Raw genomic sequence first — 21,978 nt, 5'->3', positions numbered from 1 at the left:
ATTGTAGGATTTTTTATGAATTTAATTGCAAATTATGGTGGAAAATAAGTATTTGGTCAATAACAAAAGTTTCTCAATACTTTGTTATATACCCTTTGTTGGCAATGACACAGGTCAAACGTTTTCTGTAAGTCTTCACACACTGTTGCTGGTATTTTGGCCCATTCCTCCATGCAGATCTCTTCTAGAGCAGTGATGTTTTGGGGCTGTCGCTGGGCAACAGACTTTCAACTCACTCCAAAGATTTTCTATGGGGTTGAGATCTGGAGACTGGCTAGGCCACTCCAGGACCTTGAAATGCTTCTTACGAAGCCACTCCTTCGTTGCCCAGGCGGTGTGTTTGGGATCATTGTCATGCTGAAAGACCCATCACGTTTCATCTTCAATGCCCTTGCTGATGGAAGGAGGTTTTCACTCATAATCTCACGATACATGGCCCCATTCATTCTTTCCTTTACACGGATCAGTCGTCCTGGTCCCTTTGCAGAAAAAACAGCCCCAAAGCATGATGTTTCCACCCCCATGCTTCACAGTAGGTATGGTGTTCTTTGGATGCAACTCAGCATTCTTTGTCCTCCAAACACGACGAGTTGAGTTTTTACCAAAAAGTTCTATTTTGGTTTCATCTGACCATATGACATTCTCCCAATCATCTTCTGGATCATCCAAATGCACTCTAGCAAACTTCAGACGGGCCTGGACATGTACTGGCTTAAGCAGGGGGACACGTCTTGCATTGCAGGATTTGAGTCCCTGGCGGCGTAGTGTGTTACTGATGGTAGGCTTTGTTACTTTGGTCCCAGCTCTCTGCAGGTCATTCACTAGGTCCCCCTGTGTGGTTCTGGGATTTTTGCTCACCATTCTTGTGATCATTTTGACCCCACGGGGTGAGATCTTGCGTGGAGCCCCAGATCGAGGGGAGATTATCAGTGGTCTTGTATGTCTTCCATTTCCTAATAATTGCTCCCACAGTTGATTTCTTCAAACCAAGCTGCTTACCTATTGCAGATTCAGTCTTCCCAGCCTGGTGCAGGTCTACAATTTTGTTTCTGGTGTCCTTTGACAGCTCTTTGGTCTTGGCCATAGTGGAGTTTGGAGTGTGACTGTTTGAGGTTGTGGACAGGTGTCTTTTATACTGATAACAAGTTCAAACAGGTGCCATTAATACAGGTAACGAGTGGAGGACAGAGGAGCCTCTTAAAGAAGAAGTTACAGGTCTTTGAGAGCCAGAAATCTTGCTTGTTTGTAGGTGACCAAATACTTATTTTCCACCATAATTTGCAAATAAATTCATAAAAAATCCTACAATGTGATTTTCAGGATTTTCTTTTCTCAATTTGTCTGTCATAGTCGACGTGTACCTATGATGACAATTACAGGCCTCTCTCATCTTTTTAAGTGGGAGAACTTGCACAATTGGTGGCTGACTAAATACTTTTTTTCCCCACTGTAGACATAGAAAGGGACAGAAAGTATTTAGGGGCAAAGACAGACGGCCGAGCCAGGACTAAAACCCGATCACCAAGGGGCCATGTGTTGTCTATTCGGGAGCTTGGACTGCTACACCAGACTCTGTTACTGCCATGTATCTCTAATATAGTGTGGATATAGTGGAACAGAGCCAATATCTGAAATGATGGATTTCATTTTATTAGCACCAGATGTAAAGCAGTATAATGTATACAGTGCCTTGCAAAAGTATTCATCCCCCATGGCGTTTTTCCTATTTTGTTGCATTACAACCTGTAATTTAAATGGATTTTTATTTGGATTTCATGTAATGGACATACACAAAATGGCCCAAATTGGTGAAGTGAAATGAAAAAAATAACTTGTTTCAAAAAATTCTAAAATATTAATAACGGAAAAGTGGTGCGTGCATATGTATTCACCCCCTTTGCTATGAAGCCCCTAAATAAGATCTGGTGCAACCAATTACCTTCAGAAGTCACATAATTAGTTAAATAAAGTCCACCTGTGTGCAATCTAAGTGTCATATGATCTGTCACATGATCTCAGTATATATACACCTGTTTGGAAAGGCCCCAGAGTCTGCAACACCACTAAGCAAGGGGCACCACCAAGCAAGCAGCACCATGAAGACCAAGGAGCTCTCCAAACAGGTCAGGGACAAAGCTGTGGACAAGTACAGATCAGGGTTGGGTTATAAAGAAATATACGACACTTTGAACATCCCACGGAGCACCATTAAATCCATTATAAAAAATGGAACGAATGGCACCACAACAAACCTGCCAAGAGAGGGCCGCCCACTAAAACTCATGGACCAGGCAAGGGGGGCATTAATCAGAGAGGCAACAAAGAGACCAAAGATAACCCTGAAGGAGCTGCAAAGCTCCACAGTGGAGATTGGAGTATCTGCCCATAGGACCACTTTAAGCCATACACTCCACAGAGCTGGGCTTTACGGAAGAGTGGCCAGAAAAAAGCCATTGCTTAAAGAAATAAATAAGCAAACACGTTTGTTGTTTGCCAAAAGGCATGTGGGAGACTCCCCAAACACATGGAAGAAGGTACTCTGGTCAGATGAGAATAAAATGGAGCTTTTTGGCTATCAACGAAAACACTTTGTCTGGCGCAAACACAACACCTCTCATCACCCAGAGAACACCATCCCCACAGTGAAGCATGGTGGTGGAAGCATCATGCTGTGGGGATGTTTTTCATTGGCAGGACTGGGAAACTGGTCAGAATTGAAGGAATGATGGATGGCGCTAAATATAGGGAAATTCTTGAGGGAAACCTGTTTCAGTCTTCCAGAGATTTGAGACTGGGACGGAGGTTCACCTTCCAGCAGGACAATAACCCTAAGCATACTACTAAAGCAACACTCGAGTGGTATAAGGGGAAACATTGAAATGTCTTGGAATGGCCTAGTCAAAGCGCAGACCTCAATCCAATTGAGAATCTGTGGTATGACTTAAAGATTGCTGTACACCAGCGGAACCCATCCAACTTGAAGGAGCTGGAGCAGTTTTGCCTTGAAGAATGGGCAAAAATCCCAGTGGCTAGATGTGCCAAGCTTATAGAGACATACCACAAGAGACTTGCAGCTGTAATTGCTGCAAAAGGTGGCTCTACAAAGTATTGACTTTGGGGGGTGAATAGTTATGCACACTCAAGTTTTCAATTTTCTTGTCTTATTTCTTGTTTGTTTCACCCCAAAAAATATTTTGCATCTTCAAAGTGGTAGGCATGTTGTGTAAATCAAATGATACAAACCCCCCCAAAATCAATTTTAATTCCAGAGTGTAAGGCAACAAAATAGGAAAAATGCCAAGGGGGTGAATACTTTCGCAAGCCACTGTATATATAGTTGAAGACGGAAGTTTACGTACACCTTAGCCAAATACATTTAAACTCAGTTTTTACAATTCCTGACATTTAATCCTAGTAAAAATTTCCTGTCTTAGGTCAGTTAGGATCACCACACCACAAGAATGTGAAATATCAGAATAATAGTAGAGATAATTATTTATTTCAGCTTTTATTTCTTTCATCACCAGTGGGTCAGAAGTGTACATACACTAAATTACTATTTGGTAGCATTGCCTTTAAATTGTTTAACTTTGGTCAAACGTTTTGGGTAGCCTTCCACAATAGGTTGGGTGAATTTTGGCCCATTCCTCCTGACAGAGCTGGTGTAACTGAGTCAGGTTTGTAAGCCTCCTTGCTCGCACACACTTTTTCAGTTCTACCCACAAATGTTCTATAGGATTGAGGTTAGGGCTTTGTGATGGCCACTCCCATACCTTGACTTTGTTGTCCTTAAGCCATTTTGCCACAACTTTGGAAGTATGCTTGGGGTCATTGTCCATTTGGAAGACCCAATTTTAATGTATTTTATTTTAACCTTTATTTAACTAGGCAAGTTAGTTAAGAACAAATTCTTATTTACAATGACGGCCTACACCGGCCAATCCCGGACGATGCTGGGCCAATTGTGCGCCGCCCTATGGGACTCCCAATCACGGCCGGTTGTGATACAGCCTGGAATCGAACCAGGGGGTTTGTAGTGACGCCTCAAGCACTGAGATGCAGTGCATTAGACCGCTGCGCCACTCGGGAGCCAAGCTTTAACTTCCTGACTGATGTCTTGAGATGTTGCTTCAATATATCCACATAATTTTCCTTCCTCATGATGCCATCTATTTTGTGAAGTGCACCAGTCCCTCTTGCAGCAAAGCACCCCCACAGCATGATGCTGCCACCCCAGTGCTTCACGGTTGGGATGGTGTTCTACGGCTTGCAAGCAACCCCCTTTTTCCTCCAAACATAACGATGGTCATTATGGCCAAACAGTTCTATTTTTGTTTCATCAGATCAGAGGACATTTCTCCAAAAAGTACGATCTTTGTCCCCATGTGGAGTTGCAAACCGTAGTCTGGCTTTTTTATGGAGGTTTTGGAGCAGTGGCTTCTTCCTTGCTGAGCGGCCTTTCAGGTTATGTCGATATAGGACTTGTTTTACTGTGGATATAGATGCTTTTGTACCTGTTTCCTCCAGCATCTTCACAAGGTCCTTTGCTGTTGTTCTGGGATTGATTTGCACTTTTCACACCAAAGTACGCTCATCTCTAGGAGACAGAACGCGTCTCCTTCCTGAGCGGTATGACGGCTGCGTGGTTCCATGGTGTTTATACTTGCATACTATTGTTTGTACAGATGAACGTGGTACCTTCAGGCATTTGGAAATTGCTCCCAAGGATGAACCAGACTTGTGGAGGTCTACAATTTTTTTTCTGAGATCTTGGCTGATTTCTTTTGATTTTCCCATGATGTCAAGCAAAGAGGCACTGAGTTTGAAGGTAGGCCTTGAAATACATCTACAGGTACACCTCCAATTGACTCAAATGTTGTCAATTAGTCTATCAGAATCTTCTAAAGCCATGACATCATTTTCTGTAATTTTCCAAGCTGTTTAAAGGCACAGTCAACTTAGTGTATGTAAACTTCTGACCCACTGGAATTGTGATACAGTGAAATATAAGTGAAATAATCTGTCTGTAAACAATTGTTGGAAAATTACTTGTTTCATGCACAAAGTAGATATCCTAACCGACTTGCCATAACTATAGTTTGTTAACAAGAAATTTGTGGAGTGGTTGAAAAACAAGTTTTAATGACTCCAACCTAAGTGTATGTAAACTTCAACTGTATACACACAGTGCATTCGAAAAGTATTTAAACCCTTGACTTTTTCCACATTTTGTTACGTTATAGCTTTATTCTAAAAATGATTAAAATATATATATATATATTATCAATCTACACACAATACCCCATAATGACAAAGTAAAAACAGGTTTTTAGAATGTTTGCAAATATCACATTTACATAAGTATTCAGATCCTTTACTCAGTACTTTGTTGAAGCATCTTTGGCAGCGATTACAGCCTCAGGTCTTCTTGGGTATGACGCTACAAGCTTGGCACACCTGTATTTGGGGAGTTTCTTCCATTCTTCTCTGCAGATCCTCTCAAGCACTGTCAGGTTGGATGGGGAGCGTCGCTGCACAGCTATTTTCAGGTATCTCCAGAGATGTTCGATCAGGTTCAAGTCCGGCCTCTGGCTGGGCCACTCAAGGACATTCAGTGACTTGCCCCGAAGCCCCTCCTGCGTTGTCTTGGCTCTGTGCTTAGGATCGTTATCCTGTTGGAAGGTGAACCTTCACCCCAGTCTGAGGTCCTGAGCGCTCTGGAGCAGGTTTTCATCAAGGATCTCTTTGTACTTTGCGCCATTCATCTTTCCCTCGATCCTGACTAGTCTCCCAGTCTCTGCCGCGGAAAAATATCCCCACAGCATGATGCTGCCACAACTATGCTTCACCGTAGGGATGTTGCCAGGTTTCCTCCAGATGTGACTCTTGGCATTCAGGCCAAATACTTAATTATTGGATTCGTCAGATCAGAGAATCTTGTTTCTCATGGTCTGAGAGTCCTTTAGGTACCTTTTGGCACTCCAAGCAGGGCTGTCATGTGCCTTTTACTGAGGAGTGGTTTCCATCTGGCCACTCTACCATAAAGGCCTGATTGGTGGAGTGCTGCATTGACATATGTCCTTCTGGAAGGTTCTCCCATCTCCACAGAGGAACACTGGAGCTCTGTCAGAGTGACCATCGGGTTCTTGGTCACCTCTCTGACCAAGGCCCTTCTCCCCCGATTGCTCAGTTTGGCCGGGCGGCCAGCTTGGTGGTTCCGAACGTCTTCCATTTTAGAATGATGGAGGCCACTATGTTCTTTGGGACCTTCAATGCTGCAGAAATGTTTTGGTACCCTTCCCCAGATCTGTGCCTCGACACAATCCTGTCTCGGAGCTCTACCGACTATTCCTTCGGCCTCATGGCTTGGTTTTTGCTCTGACATCCACCGTCAACTTTGGGACCTTATATAGACAGGTTTGTGCCTTTCCAAATCATGTCCAATCAATTGAATTTACCACAGGTGAACTCTAATCAAGTTGTAGAAATAGCTCAAGGATGATCAATGGAAACAGGATGCACCTGAACTAAATGTTTTGTCTCATAGCAAAGGGCCTGAATAGTTATGTAAATAAGGTATTTATGTTTTTTATTTTTAATACATTTGAAGAAAATTCTAAAAACCTGTTTTCACTTTGTCATTATGGGGTATTGTGTGTAGATTGATGAGGATTTTTATTTATTTAATCCATTTTAGAATAATGCTGTAATGTAACAAAATGTGGAAAAGGGGAATGGGTCTGAATACATTCCGAATGCACTGTAAGTGAGGATTAATGTGATATTTTAGGTGTGTAACACTGTAATACTGTAACAATGTAACACTGTAATATGTTAACAGTGCAACACTAACACTGTAACAATGTAACACTGCAACATTGGGACACTATAACACTGTAACACAAGAACACAGAAACACTCTAATACTGTAACACTGAAACAGGAGAGCAACCCTCAGTCTGCAAAGAATGCAAATTAGTCTAGGGGCTCAATGTCAGGCTGGGAAACGCGCGTCATACTGGTTGATCAAGGTCATTTACGCACTTTGTTTATGCTCCACTTTGCACTTGCTAAACCCATAACATGTCATAACTGTATGTAGAAAGACATTCATGAAATTCCTGGAAGAGAGAGGGAGAGTGATGAAAGAGGAGAGATAGGTATAAAAGAATGAGAGGAAAGAGAGAATGAGAGAGAGAAGAAAGAGAGAGAGAGAGAGAGAGAGAGAGAGAGAGAGAGAGAGAGAGAGAGAGAGAGAGAGAGAGAGAGAGAGAGAGAGAGAGAGAGAGAGAGCATAGGCCTAACAGTTCCCTTCATGTCCCTGAGAGGCTCTCTGTGTACCGGGATATGGATCTGTTATTCCAATCTTTACAGGAAAGGCTGACCAAACGGGGACTATGACAACCAGGTGACATGTCATGTGGCGCCAGGGAAACTGTTATTATTTGCACAGCAAACATGGGCTGCAGCAGCCGGGCAGCCCTCTCATGGTCAGGAGTGCTGACAAGGGGAACGACTACAACGGGCTGACCCCACCTGACAAGACCGTCAATGAGGCCCGCCAGCCATCACTCCCTCACTGCTTGACCAGCATTGCCAAATGCACACACACACACACACACACACACACACACAGACACACACACCGAGCCTGCCCTAGACACAAACACAACTTTTTTTTAGCTTGTAGCTTTATGTGTACTAGTAGTTATATTTTAACACAACAGATACACCATGAAGTCAACACTTCCACATCAGACATCAGATACACCATGAAGTCAACACTTCCACATCAGACATCAGATACACCATGAAGTCAATACTTTCACATCAGACATCAGATACACCATGAAGTCAATACTTTCATCGGACATCAGTACACCATGAAGTCCATCACAAGATACACCATGAAGTCAATACTTCCACATCAGACATCAGATACACCATGAAGTCAACACTTCCACATCAGACATCAGATACACCATGAAGTCAATACTTCCACATCAGACATCAGATACACCATGAAGTCAATACTTTCCACATCAGACATCAGATACACCATGAAGTCAATACTTCCACATCAGACATCAGATACACCATGAAGTCAATACTTTCACATCAGACATCAGATACACCATGAAGTCAATACTTTCACATCAGACATCAGATACACCATGAAGTCAATACTTTCTTCTGATAAGATCACACACAGCATGCAGTGTTCTACTATTTCCAATTCAAATATATTCTGCAACAGATATTTGTGTCAATTCACGATAGTTCCATTACCATTACATATACTGTACTGTCTGTGTGGGTTCAGTAGAGATATCGCAATATGTCAGTTAATGATCCTTGATAGTAGTCTTCCACTGAATTGTTGAGTTACATTAAAATCATGTTGAATTGTCATTTGTTTGTTGTTCTCCTAAATGTGCTGCAAAAGATCATCGATTCATTTTTCAGTGGCTGTTATCGTATCTGAAGATTATGCCTTTGTTAAATGTTTTTCATGAAGAAATGGAATGTTGTTTGTGTTAGTATCAAGAGGGAATGTTTTGGGTGTGACGTCACATACAACAGACCGGAAGTGTCTTGTAGACAGGGGAGACTGGGGATTGGACAGTAGAGGGAGCCACCCCCATCTTGGAAGGTTATATATAAGGGGGGAACAACGACGGAGGGGCAGAGCGAGCAGCCATTCTGAGGTGTCGCTCTCCGGGTGTCATGTCACCTGTCATTTATGCTGTAACCTCGTGATTTTAATAAAAGCCTCTAACACGATGCAGCATAGACGGACTCTTTGTTGACAGCAATAATGGCCACCATTCACCCGATACGACACTGTCACTCAAAGAGTCAACCAACCCATATTGGTAGATGTGGACCTCCTGAACATTTTGATGTGTAATACTTACATACATACCAAAGGAGGCTGGTGGGAGGAGCTGTAGGAGGACGACTAGTTTTTGACTCTGTTCCATTAATTCCATTCCAGCCATTACAATGAGCCAGTCCTCCTATAGCTTGTCCCACCAGCCTCCTCTGATACATACCACTTGTATGTTTGGGAGTTAACGTAACAGTGTTGATTGTGTCCTTCTCCTCACCCCAACCTGGGCTCTAACTAGGTTGGACACGTCAACACATCACAGATGCAGCATCGTTACCAGTCACTCCACAACCACTAGGTATCAAAGTGACCTATTGAATGGTGCTAGTGGTCACCTCTAACTACCTAGCCATTTCACATCGGCTACATAAACAACATGTGAAAAGGAAGGGGTGGGGATTTAGGGAAACATCCTGAATTAGCTTGTGGCTGTATCATATCATGTTGTTAAAAAACTGTCATCCCTATATATATCTTCCTGGTATGACAGTTCAAATCAAATCAAATTTTATTTGCCACATGCGCCGAATACAACAGGTGTAGACATTACAGTGAAATGCTTACTTACAAGCCCTTAACCAACAATGCATTAAAAAAAAATAAAAAATAGAAAAAGTGTTAAGTAAAAAAATAAAAGCAAATAACTAAAGATGGCCACTCCAATACCTTGACTTTGTTGTCCTTAAGCCATTTTGCCACAAATTTGGAAGTATGCTTGGGGTCATTGTCCATTTGGAAGACCCATTTGCGACCAAGCTTTAACTTCCTGACTGATGTCTTGAGATGTTACTTCATTATATACACATCATTTTCCTTCCTCATGATGCCATCTATTTGGTGAAGTGCACCAGTCCCTCTTGCAGCAAAGCACCCTGTTTCTGTATGATATGTTGGATTAAGGAATAAAGACAGACACCAATGTTCAGTTCAATAGCCTTGTTAAGCCTTGTACAAATCCCTACGCGTGGAGTCTGGGGAACAGTCCAACTAGTCGATTACCTATCAACTAGACTCCGTAACATCATCCTTTTCAATAGAAAGTGCAAACATAACGGCATAACATTGCGTTCTTAACAGTCAAGTCATAACAATTGAAAAGCATGACATTTTCTTTTTACTTCAGCTGTCATCTTCCTTTTTAAAATTATTTTTTTTTTTTAATTAACAGACAACAAGTTAAGTCTCTTGCTTACAGAGTAAGCCTGTCCGGTGGCTTGCACAGCCGACCCACCCGTGAGTAAGTATTGGCTCTGACAGGGGTAGGATTAGGGCCACGAGCTGGAGAGTTTGGTGGGGTAGAAGCTTCACCTTCAGTTGGCTCATGTCTCAATTCTGCACCCCTTACCCTTAGGCCTGGACTGTGATCCAGCTCATCTAAGTGAGTGTATGGCATGTTCTGGTTTGTCTGCTCTGCTACGCGCAGATCCACCCGATTGCGACGATAGAGGGAGCCACCAACATCCACCAGGTAAGAACGTGGTGCAACTCTCTGTAGGCATGTGCCCAGCCTCCAAAGTCCTGTGTGGTCTCCCGGCAGCGGTTTCATCCTTATAGTTTCACCCACCTCCAGCTCTGGTAGGTCTCGAGCAGTCCGGTCGTAGAAGCACTTAGCGAGCTGCTTTCTGTGACGCAGTTTGTCCGTGACGCCAACCATGACGCAGGGCTCAAGTAGCTTGTTAGCTACGGGGATAGTAGTCTTCAGACGTCTGGACAGAAGAGCGTTGTGCTGGGCTGCTGTCCATGTTTTCGGTGGGTGTGTTCCTCCACTGTAAGATCGCTTTCCATGGGTCGTTGCTGTCGCGCAAGGCCCTGCTTAACAGGTTTTTTGCAATCTTGACAGCTGATTCTGCCTTGCCATTTGCTTTTGGGTGTCTTGGAGAGGAGGTCACGTGGTCAAACTCCCATTCTGAGGCGAAACGCTTGAACTGTGCAGTGAATTGTGGGCCATTGTCCGTGATTACCTTGTCAGGCTGACCTTGCCTTGCAAACTGCGCCTTGCAGCGCTTTATGACCGTCTCTGCGGACAAGTCAGGGAGCAGTTCAATTTCCCAAAAGTCAGAGTAATGATCAACGAGGAGAAGATAGTCCTTTTGTCTGTGGCTGAATAAGTCCATGCTGATGATTTGCCAGGCCCTTGTGGGCAGTTCGTGTGACATCATGGTTTCCTTTTGCTGTTCATGAGCGTACTCGTTGCATGTGGTACAGTTGCTGACAAAGTCTTTAATTTCTGCTTGCATGTTTGGCCAGTATAATGTTTCACGAGCCTGACGGTAGCATGCGTCACCTCCGACGTGACTGGAGTGTATGCGGGTAAGCATCTCTGGACGTAGTGATTTGGGAATAATGACCTTCTGACCTCTGAACAAGACGCCATTTTGCACACTGATCTCATCTCGAAAGGTCCAGTATTCTCTCACTGTGAAAGGTGTCTCCTCTTTCAGATATGGCCAACCTGCTAGAGCCATGGACTTCAGTGACTGTAGGTGTTCGTCCTTGTCAGTATGTTGCCTGATCTGGGCTAGGCGGTGATCTGTCACGTTTAAGTAGTCTGCCTGATTGATCTGTTGAACATCTTGTTGTTCCTGCTGTAGCGAACAGATGGCCTGCCGCTGATAGGCAGTGCCTGTCACGAGTTGCTAAGCCAGAACCCAGAAGCAGACCAGGACAAGGTAAGTTGAAACGAAGGTGAGTGTTTATTTACAAATTCAAGAGTGATGCTGAATAATCCAGGGAACAGAGCGGGCGGCGTTGATTAGTTGTTGGGGGTGCAGTGGTTGATCCCATCCTGGGTCGGCAGCCGCCGACCACCAGGCAGAGGTTGGATGGGTTTCCGGACGGGTGACTGCAGATGGAACAAAACGGGGTAAGTAAGCAACAAACCAACAAGGTGCAAAAACAACAAAACTAACGCTAGGCTCTAAGACTGATACTCTAGTAAACCTACTGTTCAGGCTAACGATCCGGCAGGGAATGGATGTTAGGCCAGAGCCTAAGAAGGGTGATGATCAGGACCAGGTGTGCAGATTGCTGATGGGTGCAGGTGCGGAAATCAAGAGAGCTCCCCGGAGCGTTCCCGAACCCTCGGAAACTGGAGATCACGAACAGAAAAACTAGTCCACAGACAGGACCCGACTCAGACTGCCGGATCGTTACAGTACCCCCTCCACAACGCCACCGGGCGGACCTCCCGAGCCCAGGATGGAGGCGGTAGAAGTCACGGATGAGGTCGCATCTAGGATCTGTCGCGCGGAATCCAACTCCTCTCTTCAGGACCCTACCCCTCCCAGTCCACGAGATACAAACCCCGGCCCCGCCCGTCTGGAATCCATGATGCGTCGCACCGTGTAGGCAGGACCACCTCCGATCATCCGAGGAGGAGGGAGGAGGAGCGGAGGAGGCAGCAGAGGACTGAGGGAAACAGGCTTGAGGCAGGAGACATGAAAGGTGGGATGGACTCTGAGCGTCCTCGGTAGTTTGAGTTGAACTGCCACTGGATTGATCACCTTCTCCACCACAAACGGACCAATGAACCCGGTAACAACTTCCTAGACTCGTCCGTAACGGAAGATCCCGTGTGGCCAACCAGACCCTATCTCCGATGGTATAGGTGGGAGCGGGGATCCCGACACGATCGCCTGGAGCTGATACCGGTCCGAAACTCTAAGGAGTGCCTTTCTGGCCCGATGCCAGGTCCGGTGGCAAGCGAATATGGGCCTGAACAGAAGGCACTGAGAGCTCCCTTCTCCTGAGAAGGAAACAGGGGAGGTTGGTAGCCATACAGGCACTGGAAGGGAGACATCCCAGTGGCAGATGTAGGGAGAGTATTGTGGGCATACTCAACCCAAGGCAACTGAGAGACCCAGGAGGTGGGGTTGGAAGAGACCAGGCAGCGTAGCGTGGATTCCATCTTCTGGTTGGCTCTCTCCGCCTGACCATTGGATTGGGGGTGAAAACCAGATGTGAGACTGACTGTAGCTCCAATGGCCAAACAGAAGGACTTCCAGACAGCAGAGGTAAACTGAGGGCCACGGTCGGAAAGCGATATCACTGGGCAAACCCGTGGACCCTGAAAACCTCCCTAACCAGGATCTCGGGCGTCTCGAGGCAGAGGAAGCGCAATTGGCACAAAGTGGGCGAACTTGCTGAATCTGTCCACGATAGTCAGAACGACCGTGTTCCCCTCCGAAGCGGGCAACCCAGTAGCGAAGTCCAGGGGCCAGATGCGACCATGGTCGCCGGGGAATAGGAAGGGGTGAAGTAGTCCAGAGCTGGGCCGATTGGTACTCTTATTCTTCGCACACACTGGACAGGCAGCAACAAAACCCCGAGTATCCTCGGCCATGCGAGCCACCAAAAAGCGTCTGCGAAGAACGCCATTGTCGAGCCACGCCAGGCTGACAAGCCATCTTGCTGGCGTGGGACCATTTGAGGACAGCAGGACGAACCGACTCAGGCACAAACAACCGACCGGGTGGACCGTTACGGGACCGGGCTGAGTCCGAAGGGCCGCCAGCACCTCCTCCTCAATCTTCCACATAACTGCTCCCCACGCCAGTTCGGGGGAGAATTGTCTCGGTCTTGGACCCACTCTCCTCCGTCTTGAAGAACATCCGGGACAAGCGTCCCCTTGCCGTTCTTAGATCGTCGGACGTCCGGGAAAACTTGAATCGTCCGAAAAACAACGCCCACCTGGCCTGACGAGTTGGGGTTTAGCCGATTGCACGTAAGCAAGATTCTTGTGGTCAGTCCAGACAATAAACGGTTTCTCCGCCCCCTCCAACCAGTGGCGCCACTCCTCCAAGGCAAGTTTCACCGTGAAGCTCCCGGTTACCCACATCGTAATTCCTCTCCGCAGGCGAGGCGACGAGTAGTAGGCGCAGGGATGGAGTTTACTGTCCGTGGAGCATCGCTGCGACAGGATGCGCCAACTCCCACATCGACGCGTCCACTTCAACGCAACTGACGGGCCGTGTCCGGTTGAGAGAGAATCGGTGCGTTGGTGAATCGCCTCTTCAAATCCAGAAGCTCGATCCGCCTCCGTTCCACTTGAAGCTCCTGATACTGGAAGTCAAGGCCGTTAACGGAGCGGCCACACGGCTGTAATCCCGGATGAATCTTGCGGTAGAAATTCGCAAACCCCAAAAATCTCTGGAGCTGCAATCTCGTACCGGGCTGGGCCCATTCCAGAACCGCTCCTAACCTTCTCCTGGTCCATCCTAATCTCTCCCCTGGAGATGATGTACCCGAGAAAGGATGTCGTGTGGGCGTGAAACTCGCACTTCTCGGCCTTCACGAACAGGCGATTCTCCAACAATCGCTGCAGAACCTGCCGGACATGCTGGACGTGGTCGGAAGGTTCCTTCGAGAAAGATCAGAATGTCATCCAGGTAAACAAACACAAAGAGACCGATCATATCTCTCAGGGCGTCGTTCACCATACTCTGGAATACCGCTGGAGCATTGGTCAGTCCAACGGCATCACCTGATACTCGAAGTGACCCATCGGTGTTTGAAACCCCGTCAACCACTGTCCCCCTCTCTGATCCGGACCATGTGATACGCATTGCGTAGGTCTAGCTTAGTGAACACCGTAGCCCCTGTAAAGTCGAAGGCAAACTCATCAAGGGCGGGGGATACTTGTTCTTGACCGTGATGTCATTCAACCCCCGATAATCAATACACGGTCGAAGAGAAGCCATCCTTCTTACCCACAAAGAAGAATCCTGCCCCCAGGGGGTGATGACGAGGGACGAACGAGACCAGCAGCTAGGGACTCCTTGATGTAGGTCTCCAAAGCCTCACGTTCAGGTCGGGAGATACTGTATAACCTTCCCTTGGGGTAGACAGCTCCAGGGAACAGGTTGATGGCACAATCATATGGTCGGTGGGGAGGGAGTGACAGGCCTTCTGCTTACTGAAAACTTCCCCCAAATCGTGATATGTCTCGGGAACCAGGGACAAATCTGGGGGTTTAGCCTCAATCACCTGACTGGGAACCGAATGGGGGCAGGCAGTCTTGAGACAGTTAGCATGACAATCAAGGCTCCAACTCGTTACCTTGCCCGTCACCCAATCGACCGTGGGATTGTGTTCCTTCAGCCAGGGGTATCCAAGGACCAGAGGAACATGGGGAACGGCAGAATGAAGAATGAAATCATCTCAGAATGATTCCCGACAACCGCATCTTAACCGGTTCAGTCCTCATCGTGATCGTGCCAGACTACTGCCGTCCAGAGTGGTAGCTTCAATGGCTTCCGGCAATTGCTCCTTGGAAAGCCCCAGCTGTTCCACCAACTTCGGCATCTAGAAAGCTTCCATCGGCACCTAATCGATAAAGCGTTGATCGCTAAGCTCTGATTCCTGTTCATAGGTAGCCGGGAAACGGGGTCTGACAGAGGTATTGAGAGGTCGAAACTGGCTCGCTAAAAAGTCCTCCCAACTTTAGCGAGCCGCGCGGTTTGACGACCCGACTGGAACCTGAGAAGCTGATCGGTTGGGCCGGAACCCTTGCTTCTCCCTCTCGCTCTCGGACTCGATTATCCACCCCGAATAGACAAGGCTACCAAGCTGTCCAGGTCACTAGGCTCCGGATAGGAGATCAACTCATCCTTGAGCTGCTCCGACAGACCCTGGTAAGGCCGCTTGCAGAGCCTCCTCATTCCACCCACTCTCCACAGCCAACGTCTTGAACTCGATCCGAAGTCGGCCACGCTGCGAGTTCCTTGGCGAAGCGAAAACAGGCGCCTAGCTGCGTCCCTCCCTCGGACGGAATGGTCGAAGAGCTTCCTCATCTCGGCCGTGAACCCCTGGTATAAAGCCATGCAGGGATCCTGTCGTTCCCAAACGGCTGAAGCCCACTCAGCCTCGACCACGCAGCAACTCAATCACAAAGGCTATCCCTAGCCTTGTCTGTGGCATAAGAGTAGGGCTGTAGATCGAACACTAATCCACACTGCATAAGGAAGGAACGGCATCTTCCCAGCTCCCCCTCATATTTATCCGGCGTCGGAACCTTGGGCTCACGGAAGGACACAGCTTCAGAAGAGGCAGGCGAGATGGGTGGAACCGGTAGTGGATCCTCCACCGGACACTTGCGTTGGTTCTGGACCTCCGTCAGACCGGTAGAAAGGTTCCGAACTGACAACGCGATCTCCTGTAGTACCGTGCTATGATGGCCCAACATCTTCTCCTGCTGGGTAATGGCATGGCGAACAGAGTCCAGGTCCGCTGGGTTCATTACTGCCGATCGTTCTGTCACGAGTTGCTAAGCCAGAACCCAGGCAGACCAGACAGGTAGGTTGAACGAAGGTGAGTGTTTATTTACAAATTCAAGAGTGATGCTGAATAATCCAGGGAACAGAGCGGGCGGCGTTGATTAGTTGTTGGGGGTGCAGTGGTTGATCCCATCCTGGGTCGGCAGCCGCCGACCACCAGGCAGAGGTTGGATGAAGGTTCCGGACGGGTGACTGCAGATGGAACAAAAGCGGGGGGTAAGTAAGCAACAACCAACAAGGTGCAAAAAACAACAAAACTAACGCTAGGCTCTAAGACTGATACTCTGGAAACCTACTGTTCATGGCTAACGATCCAGCAGGGAATGGATGTTAGGCCAGAGCCTAAGAAGGTGATGATCAGGACCAGGTGTGCAGATTGCTGATGGGATGCAGGTGCGGAAATCAAGAGAGCTCCCCGGAGCGTTCCCGAACCCTCGGGAAACTGGAGATCACGAACAGAAAAACTAGTCCACAGACAGGACCCGACTCAGACTGCCGGGATCGTTACAGTGCCTCTACCTGTACATTGTGCTGTTGCCCTGCTCAGTGTGTCGCTGATGTACATCTCAGGTCCTGGCTTGTAAATGACCTTCAGGCTGTAGTTTTGCAGAGTCAGGAGCATACTTTGAAGCCTCTTGGGCGCGTTGAGGAGAGGTTTACTGAATATGGCAATGAGTGGTTTGTGGTCAGTTTCAGCGGTGACCAGCTCTCGACCATATAAGTAGTGATGGAATCGCTGGCAGGAGAAGACGATGCTGAGGCACTCTTTCTCAATTTGTGCATAGTTTTGTTCGGTGGGGGTGAGCGCTCTCGAGGCAAACGCAACGGGCTGGCCTTCCTGCATAAGGCAGCATCCAAGTCCCCTTTGGCTAGAGTCGCTCTGGATTGTGACAGGCTTCGTGACGTCGTAGTAGCGCAACACTGGCATGGATGAAGCCAGAGATTTCATCTCCTGCACTGCGGCCTCGTGCTTGGGTAGCCAGTGCCATGGTGTGTCTTTGTCCAGCAACCGGCGCAGAGGCTCACAGACTGCTGATAGGTGTGGCATGAACTTTGCAAGATAGTTTGCAAAGCCGATGAGACGCTGTACTCCTTTTTGCATCAGACGGGTTTGGCATGTCGAGGATCGCTTGGACCTTGTCTGGGTCCGGCTTCAGGCCTTTTGCCGAGAGAATGTGGCCATGGAAGTGGACGTCTTTCACCTTGAACTGCAGCTTCTTCAGGCCAAGACGAAGCTTAACTGATCGGCAGCGCTCCATCAGTGCCAGGAGCTTCACATCGTGGTCGCGTTCTGCTTCTTCGTCTGTTTCACCACAGCCTACGATCAGGATATCATCGGCGATGGGTTCAATGCCCTTGAGCCCAGCCAGTAACTCGTGCTGCTTGCGTTGGTATACCTCAGGCGCCACTGAGACACCAAACGGGAGCTTGAGCCAGCGTTTCCGACCCCAGGGGTCCAGAAGGTAGTCATGAAGCTGCTTTCTTCGTCCAGCTTGCATTGAAGGAATGCATCTCGGGCATCCACCAAGGTGAAAATCCTGGCCTTGGGAAGCTTATAGAGGACATCCTCTAGTGTCGGCATGATGTAGTGGGATCGTTTCAGTGCTTGGTTCAGATGCTTTGGGTCGATGCAGACCTCAGCTTCTCTGGTTTTTTCACTATGACCATATTGCTGATCCAGTCAGTTGGTTCAGTCACAGATGTCATGTGGCCATCGGCCCTCATACTTGTCCAGCTGGGCCTTCACAGCCACTTTCATTGCAATGGGCACATTGCGAGGAGCACACTGGACTGGAGTAATGCTCTCATCCACTTCAAAGTGTACCTCCCCAGGCACTGATTCAACGGGCATGTTGAATACATCGTCATATCTGCTGAGTAGTTGTTCTTTGGACAGGGGTCCATGCTGGACATGATCCACAATGTGCAGGTCATTTGGTACAGTGAACTGCATCAGTCCCAGGCGTTCACATGTAGAGCCTGAGAGGAGAGGATTTTGACTGGTTTTCACAATCTCGAACTCCAGCTTGTGTTTGCGTCCCCGAATAACACATTCGGTCTCAAAGGTGCCCATAGAGCTCATTAGTTCTCCTGAGTACAGCTTTAGTCTAGTATCGCTGGGAAATAGATGTGTGTCAGGTGCCAGATTGATTTCGTCTTTGTAGCTCATTACGTTGCATGTAGCACCCGAATCCAGTTGACATTGTTGTTGCTTGTTGTGTAATCGTAGTGTCACAAACCATTTCTTCCCTCTTGAGTGTACAGCCCCAATGGATTCATGCATGTAAATGTCACTTTCACTGTTCAGCTCTGAACATTGAGTAACATCATCAACACAGTGAATCTTGCCCTCACTCACCCTTCTTTTGCTTTTGAGACACACTTTTGCAAAGTGATTATTAGTTCCACAAGCTCTGCATGGTTTTCCATAGGCCGGGCAGTGCACTTTGCCACGTGTGTGTGTATTCCCACAGTATTTACATGCTACGGGGCTCTCTGTGTTCACCGTTCGTGGTGAATTACTCTGCCTCGATTGGTTTTGTCTGAATGTCTGCCTAGCAACAGCGTGAACAGTATCAACGTCGGAGCGTGGGGTTTCCGTTTCCATTGCTCTCATTCTCATGTCAGTGACTTCAGCAGTGCGGCACATTTCGATGGCAGTTATTAATGTTAAGCCTCTCTCTCTCAGTAGACGCCGGCGCGTATTCTCATTTGCAATTCCCAGTACTATTTTGTCACGAATCAGTTCATCTTTCAATCCCCCGTATTCACAAGTGGCGGATTTCTCTCTCAAACGGGTTACAAAGTTGTGTACTGACTCACCCTCTTCCTGTTTGCAGCTTCCGAAAACGAACCGCTCGTAAATTACGTTTCTGGCGGGTTTGAAGTAATTCTCCAATGCATCCAATATAGCCTTTGCATCACACTGTTGTCGTGCCGTGAGGGTGAGATTGTGCCGGTAGATATGCCTGCATTCGCTGCCCATTAAACTCCTCAGAGTTGCCGCTTGTACCTCGTTGGGTTTCTCATGTAGACCGGTCGCCAGCGCATAGTCCTCGAATTCATCCCTGAAGTTGTCCCAATTAGTATTCCAGTCCCCTGTGAGAACCATGTGATTTGGTGGCGGAATGTTCGCTGCCATAGCAATGGAATAGGAGATTTCTTTGTCTTCAGTCATGGAGGTAGGTAGTGATGCTAGCTAGCCAGCTAACACGAGTTGATCAGTGTTGTGAGTAGGAAACGGCTTGTGTTCGACATATGGAACGTAACTGCGCCTATACTGTACTTAGCTACAAAAATAACAAACGTGTGTTTTCCGAGCCACTTCTGATACCATGTTTCTGTATGATATGTTGGATTAAGGAATAAAGACAGACACCAATGTTCAGTTCAATAGCCTTGTTAAGCCTTGTACAAATCCCTACGCGTGGAGTCTGGGGAACAGTCCAACTAGTCGATTACCTATCAACTAGACTCCGTAACACACCCCCACAGCATGATGCTGCCACCCCCGTGATTCACGGTTGGGATGGTGTTCTTCGGCTTGCAAGCAACCCCCTTTTTCCTCCAAACATAACGATGTTCATTATGGCCAAATTGTTATATTTTTGTTTCATCAGACCAGAGGAAATTTCTCCAAAAAGTACGATCTTTGTCCCCATGTGCAGTTGCAAACCATAGTCTGGCTTTTTTATTTGCGGGTTTGGAGCAGTGGCTTCTTCCTTGCTGAGCGGCCTTTCAGGTTATGTCGATATAGGACTTGTTTTACTGTGGATATAGATACTTTTGTACCTGTTTCCTCCAGCATCTTCACAAGGTCCTTTGCTGTTGTTCTGGGATTGATTTGCACTTTTTGCACCAAAGTACGTTAATCTCTAGGAGACAGAACGCGTCTCCTTCCTGAGCGGTATGATGGCTGCGTGGTCCCATGGTGTTTATACTTGCGTACTATTGTTTGAACAGATGAACGTGGTACCTTCAGGCATTTGGAAATTACTCCCAAGGATGAACCAGACTTGTGGAGGTCTACAATAATTTTTTGGCGGTCTTGCCTGAATTCTTTTGATTTTCCCATGATGTCAAGCAAAGAGGCACTGAGTTTGAAGGTAGGCCTTGAAATACATCCACAGGTACCCCTCCAATTAGCCTATCATAAGCTTCTAAAGCCATGACATCATTTTCTGGAATTTTCCAAGCTGTTTAAAGGCACAGTCAGCTTAGTGTATGTAAACCTCTGACCCACTGGAATTGTAATACAGTGAATTATAAGTGAAATAATCTGTCTGTAAACAATTGTTGGAAAAATTAATTGTGTCATGCACAAAGTAGATGTCCTAACCGACTTGCCAAAACTATAGTTTGTTAAAAAGAAATTTGTGGAGTGGTTGAAAAACTAGTTTAATGACTCCAACCTAAGTGTATGTAAACTTCCGACTTCAACTGTACCCTTACCACCTGGGCGCGGCCCGTCAGGATCCAGTTGCAGAGGGAGGTGTTTAGTCCCAGGGTCCTTAACTTAGTGATGAGCTTTGAGGGCACTATGGTGTTGAACGCTGAGCTGTAGTCAATGAATAGCATTCTCACGTAGGTGTTCCTCTTGTCCAGGTGGGAAAGGGCAGTGTGGAGTGCAATAGAGATTGCATCATCTGTGGATCTGTTGGGGCGGTATGCAAATTGGAGTGGGTCTAGGGTTTCTGAGATAATGGTGTTGATGTGAGCCATCACCAGCCTTTCAAAGCACTTCATGGCTACAGACGTGAGTGCTACGGGTCAGTAGTCATTTAGGCAGGTTATCTTAGTGTCCTTGGGCACAGGGACTGTGGTGGTCTGCTTGAAACATGTTGGTATTACAGACTCAGTCAGGGACATGTTGAAAATGTCAGTGAAAACACTTGCCAGTTGGTCAGCATATGCTCAGAGTACACGTCCTGGTAATCCGTCTGGCCCTGCGGCCTTGTGAATGTTCCCTGTGCATCCTGGTTACTGTCACATATAGTAACCACTAGACTCACTGGACGGCTCTCAAATTGAGACGATGGTAGACCATGGAGATGTCTGGGGACATTGTTTATGCCAATGAAGATGTTAGGGGAAAACAAAGTGTTTCAGGGGACCAGTTTTATAATGGAGGAGACCACATCTATGAAGAGCCCACCAATGAAACTCCAGACACCATTGAGTTTCCTGACTTGAGAAACATGACTGAGGATGTTACCCCAAGGAGCAGACCAGGAGCTGAACACTCAGGTAACGTCCAAATACAAGCACACACACACACACACACACACACACACACACACACACACACACACACACACACACACACACACACACACACACACACACACACACACACACACACACACACACACACACACACACACACACACACACCTCCTTTAAGTAAGCACTTCATGGTAAGGTCTACACCTGATCATAGGACTGTAACTCTACTGTGAGTTCATATGTTACTGGCTGGGATCATAGGACTGTACCTCTACTGTGAGTTCATATGTTACTGGCTGGGATCATAGGACTGTAACTCTACTGTGAGTTCATATGTTACAGGCTGGGATCATAGGACTGTAACTCTACTGTGAGTTCATATGTTACTGGCTGGGATCATAGGACTGTACCTCTACTGTGAGTTCATATGTTACTGGCTGGGATCATAGGACTGTACCTCTACTGTGAGTTCATATGTTACAGGCTGGGATCATAGGACTGTAACTCTACTGTGAGTTTATATGTTACTGGCTGGGATCATAGGACTGTACCTCTACTGAGAGTTCATATGTTACTGGCTGGGAT

The sequence above is a fragment of the Coregonus clupeaformis genome, unplaced genomic scaffold (genome assembly GCF_020615455.1).
Source record: "Coregonus clupeaformis isolate EN_2021a unplaced genomic scaffold, ASM2061545v1 scaf0047, whole genome shotgun sequence".
In the NCBI taxonomy this organism is placed as follows: Eukaryota; Metazoa; Chordata; class Actinopteri; order Salmoniformes; family Salmonidae; genus Coregonus; species Coregonus clupeaformis.
The sequence above is the reverse complement of the archived record's forward strand: the minus strand, read 5'-3'. Positions refer to the sequence as shown.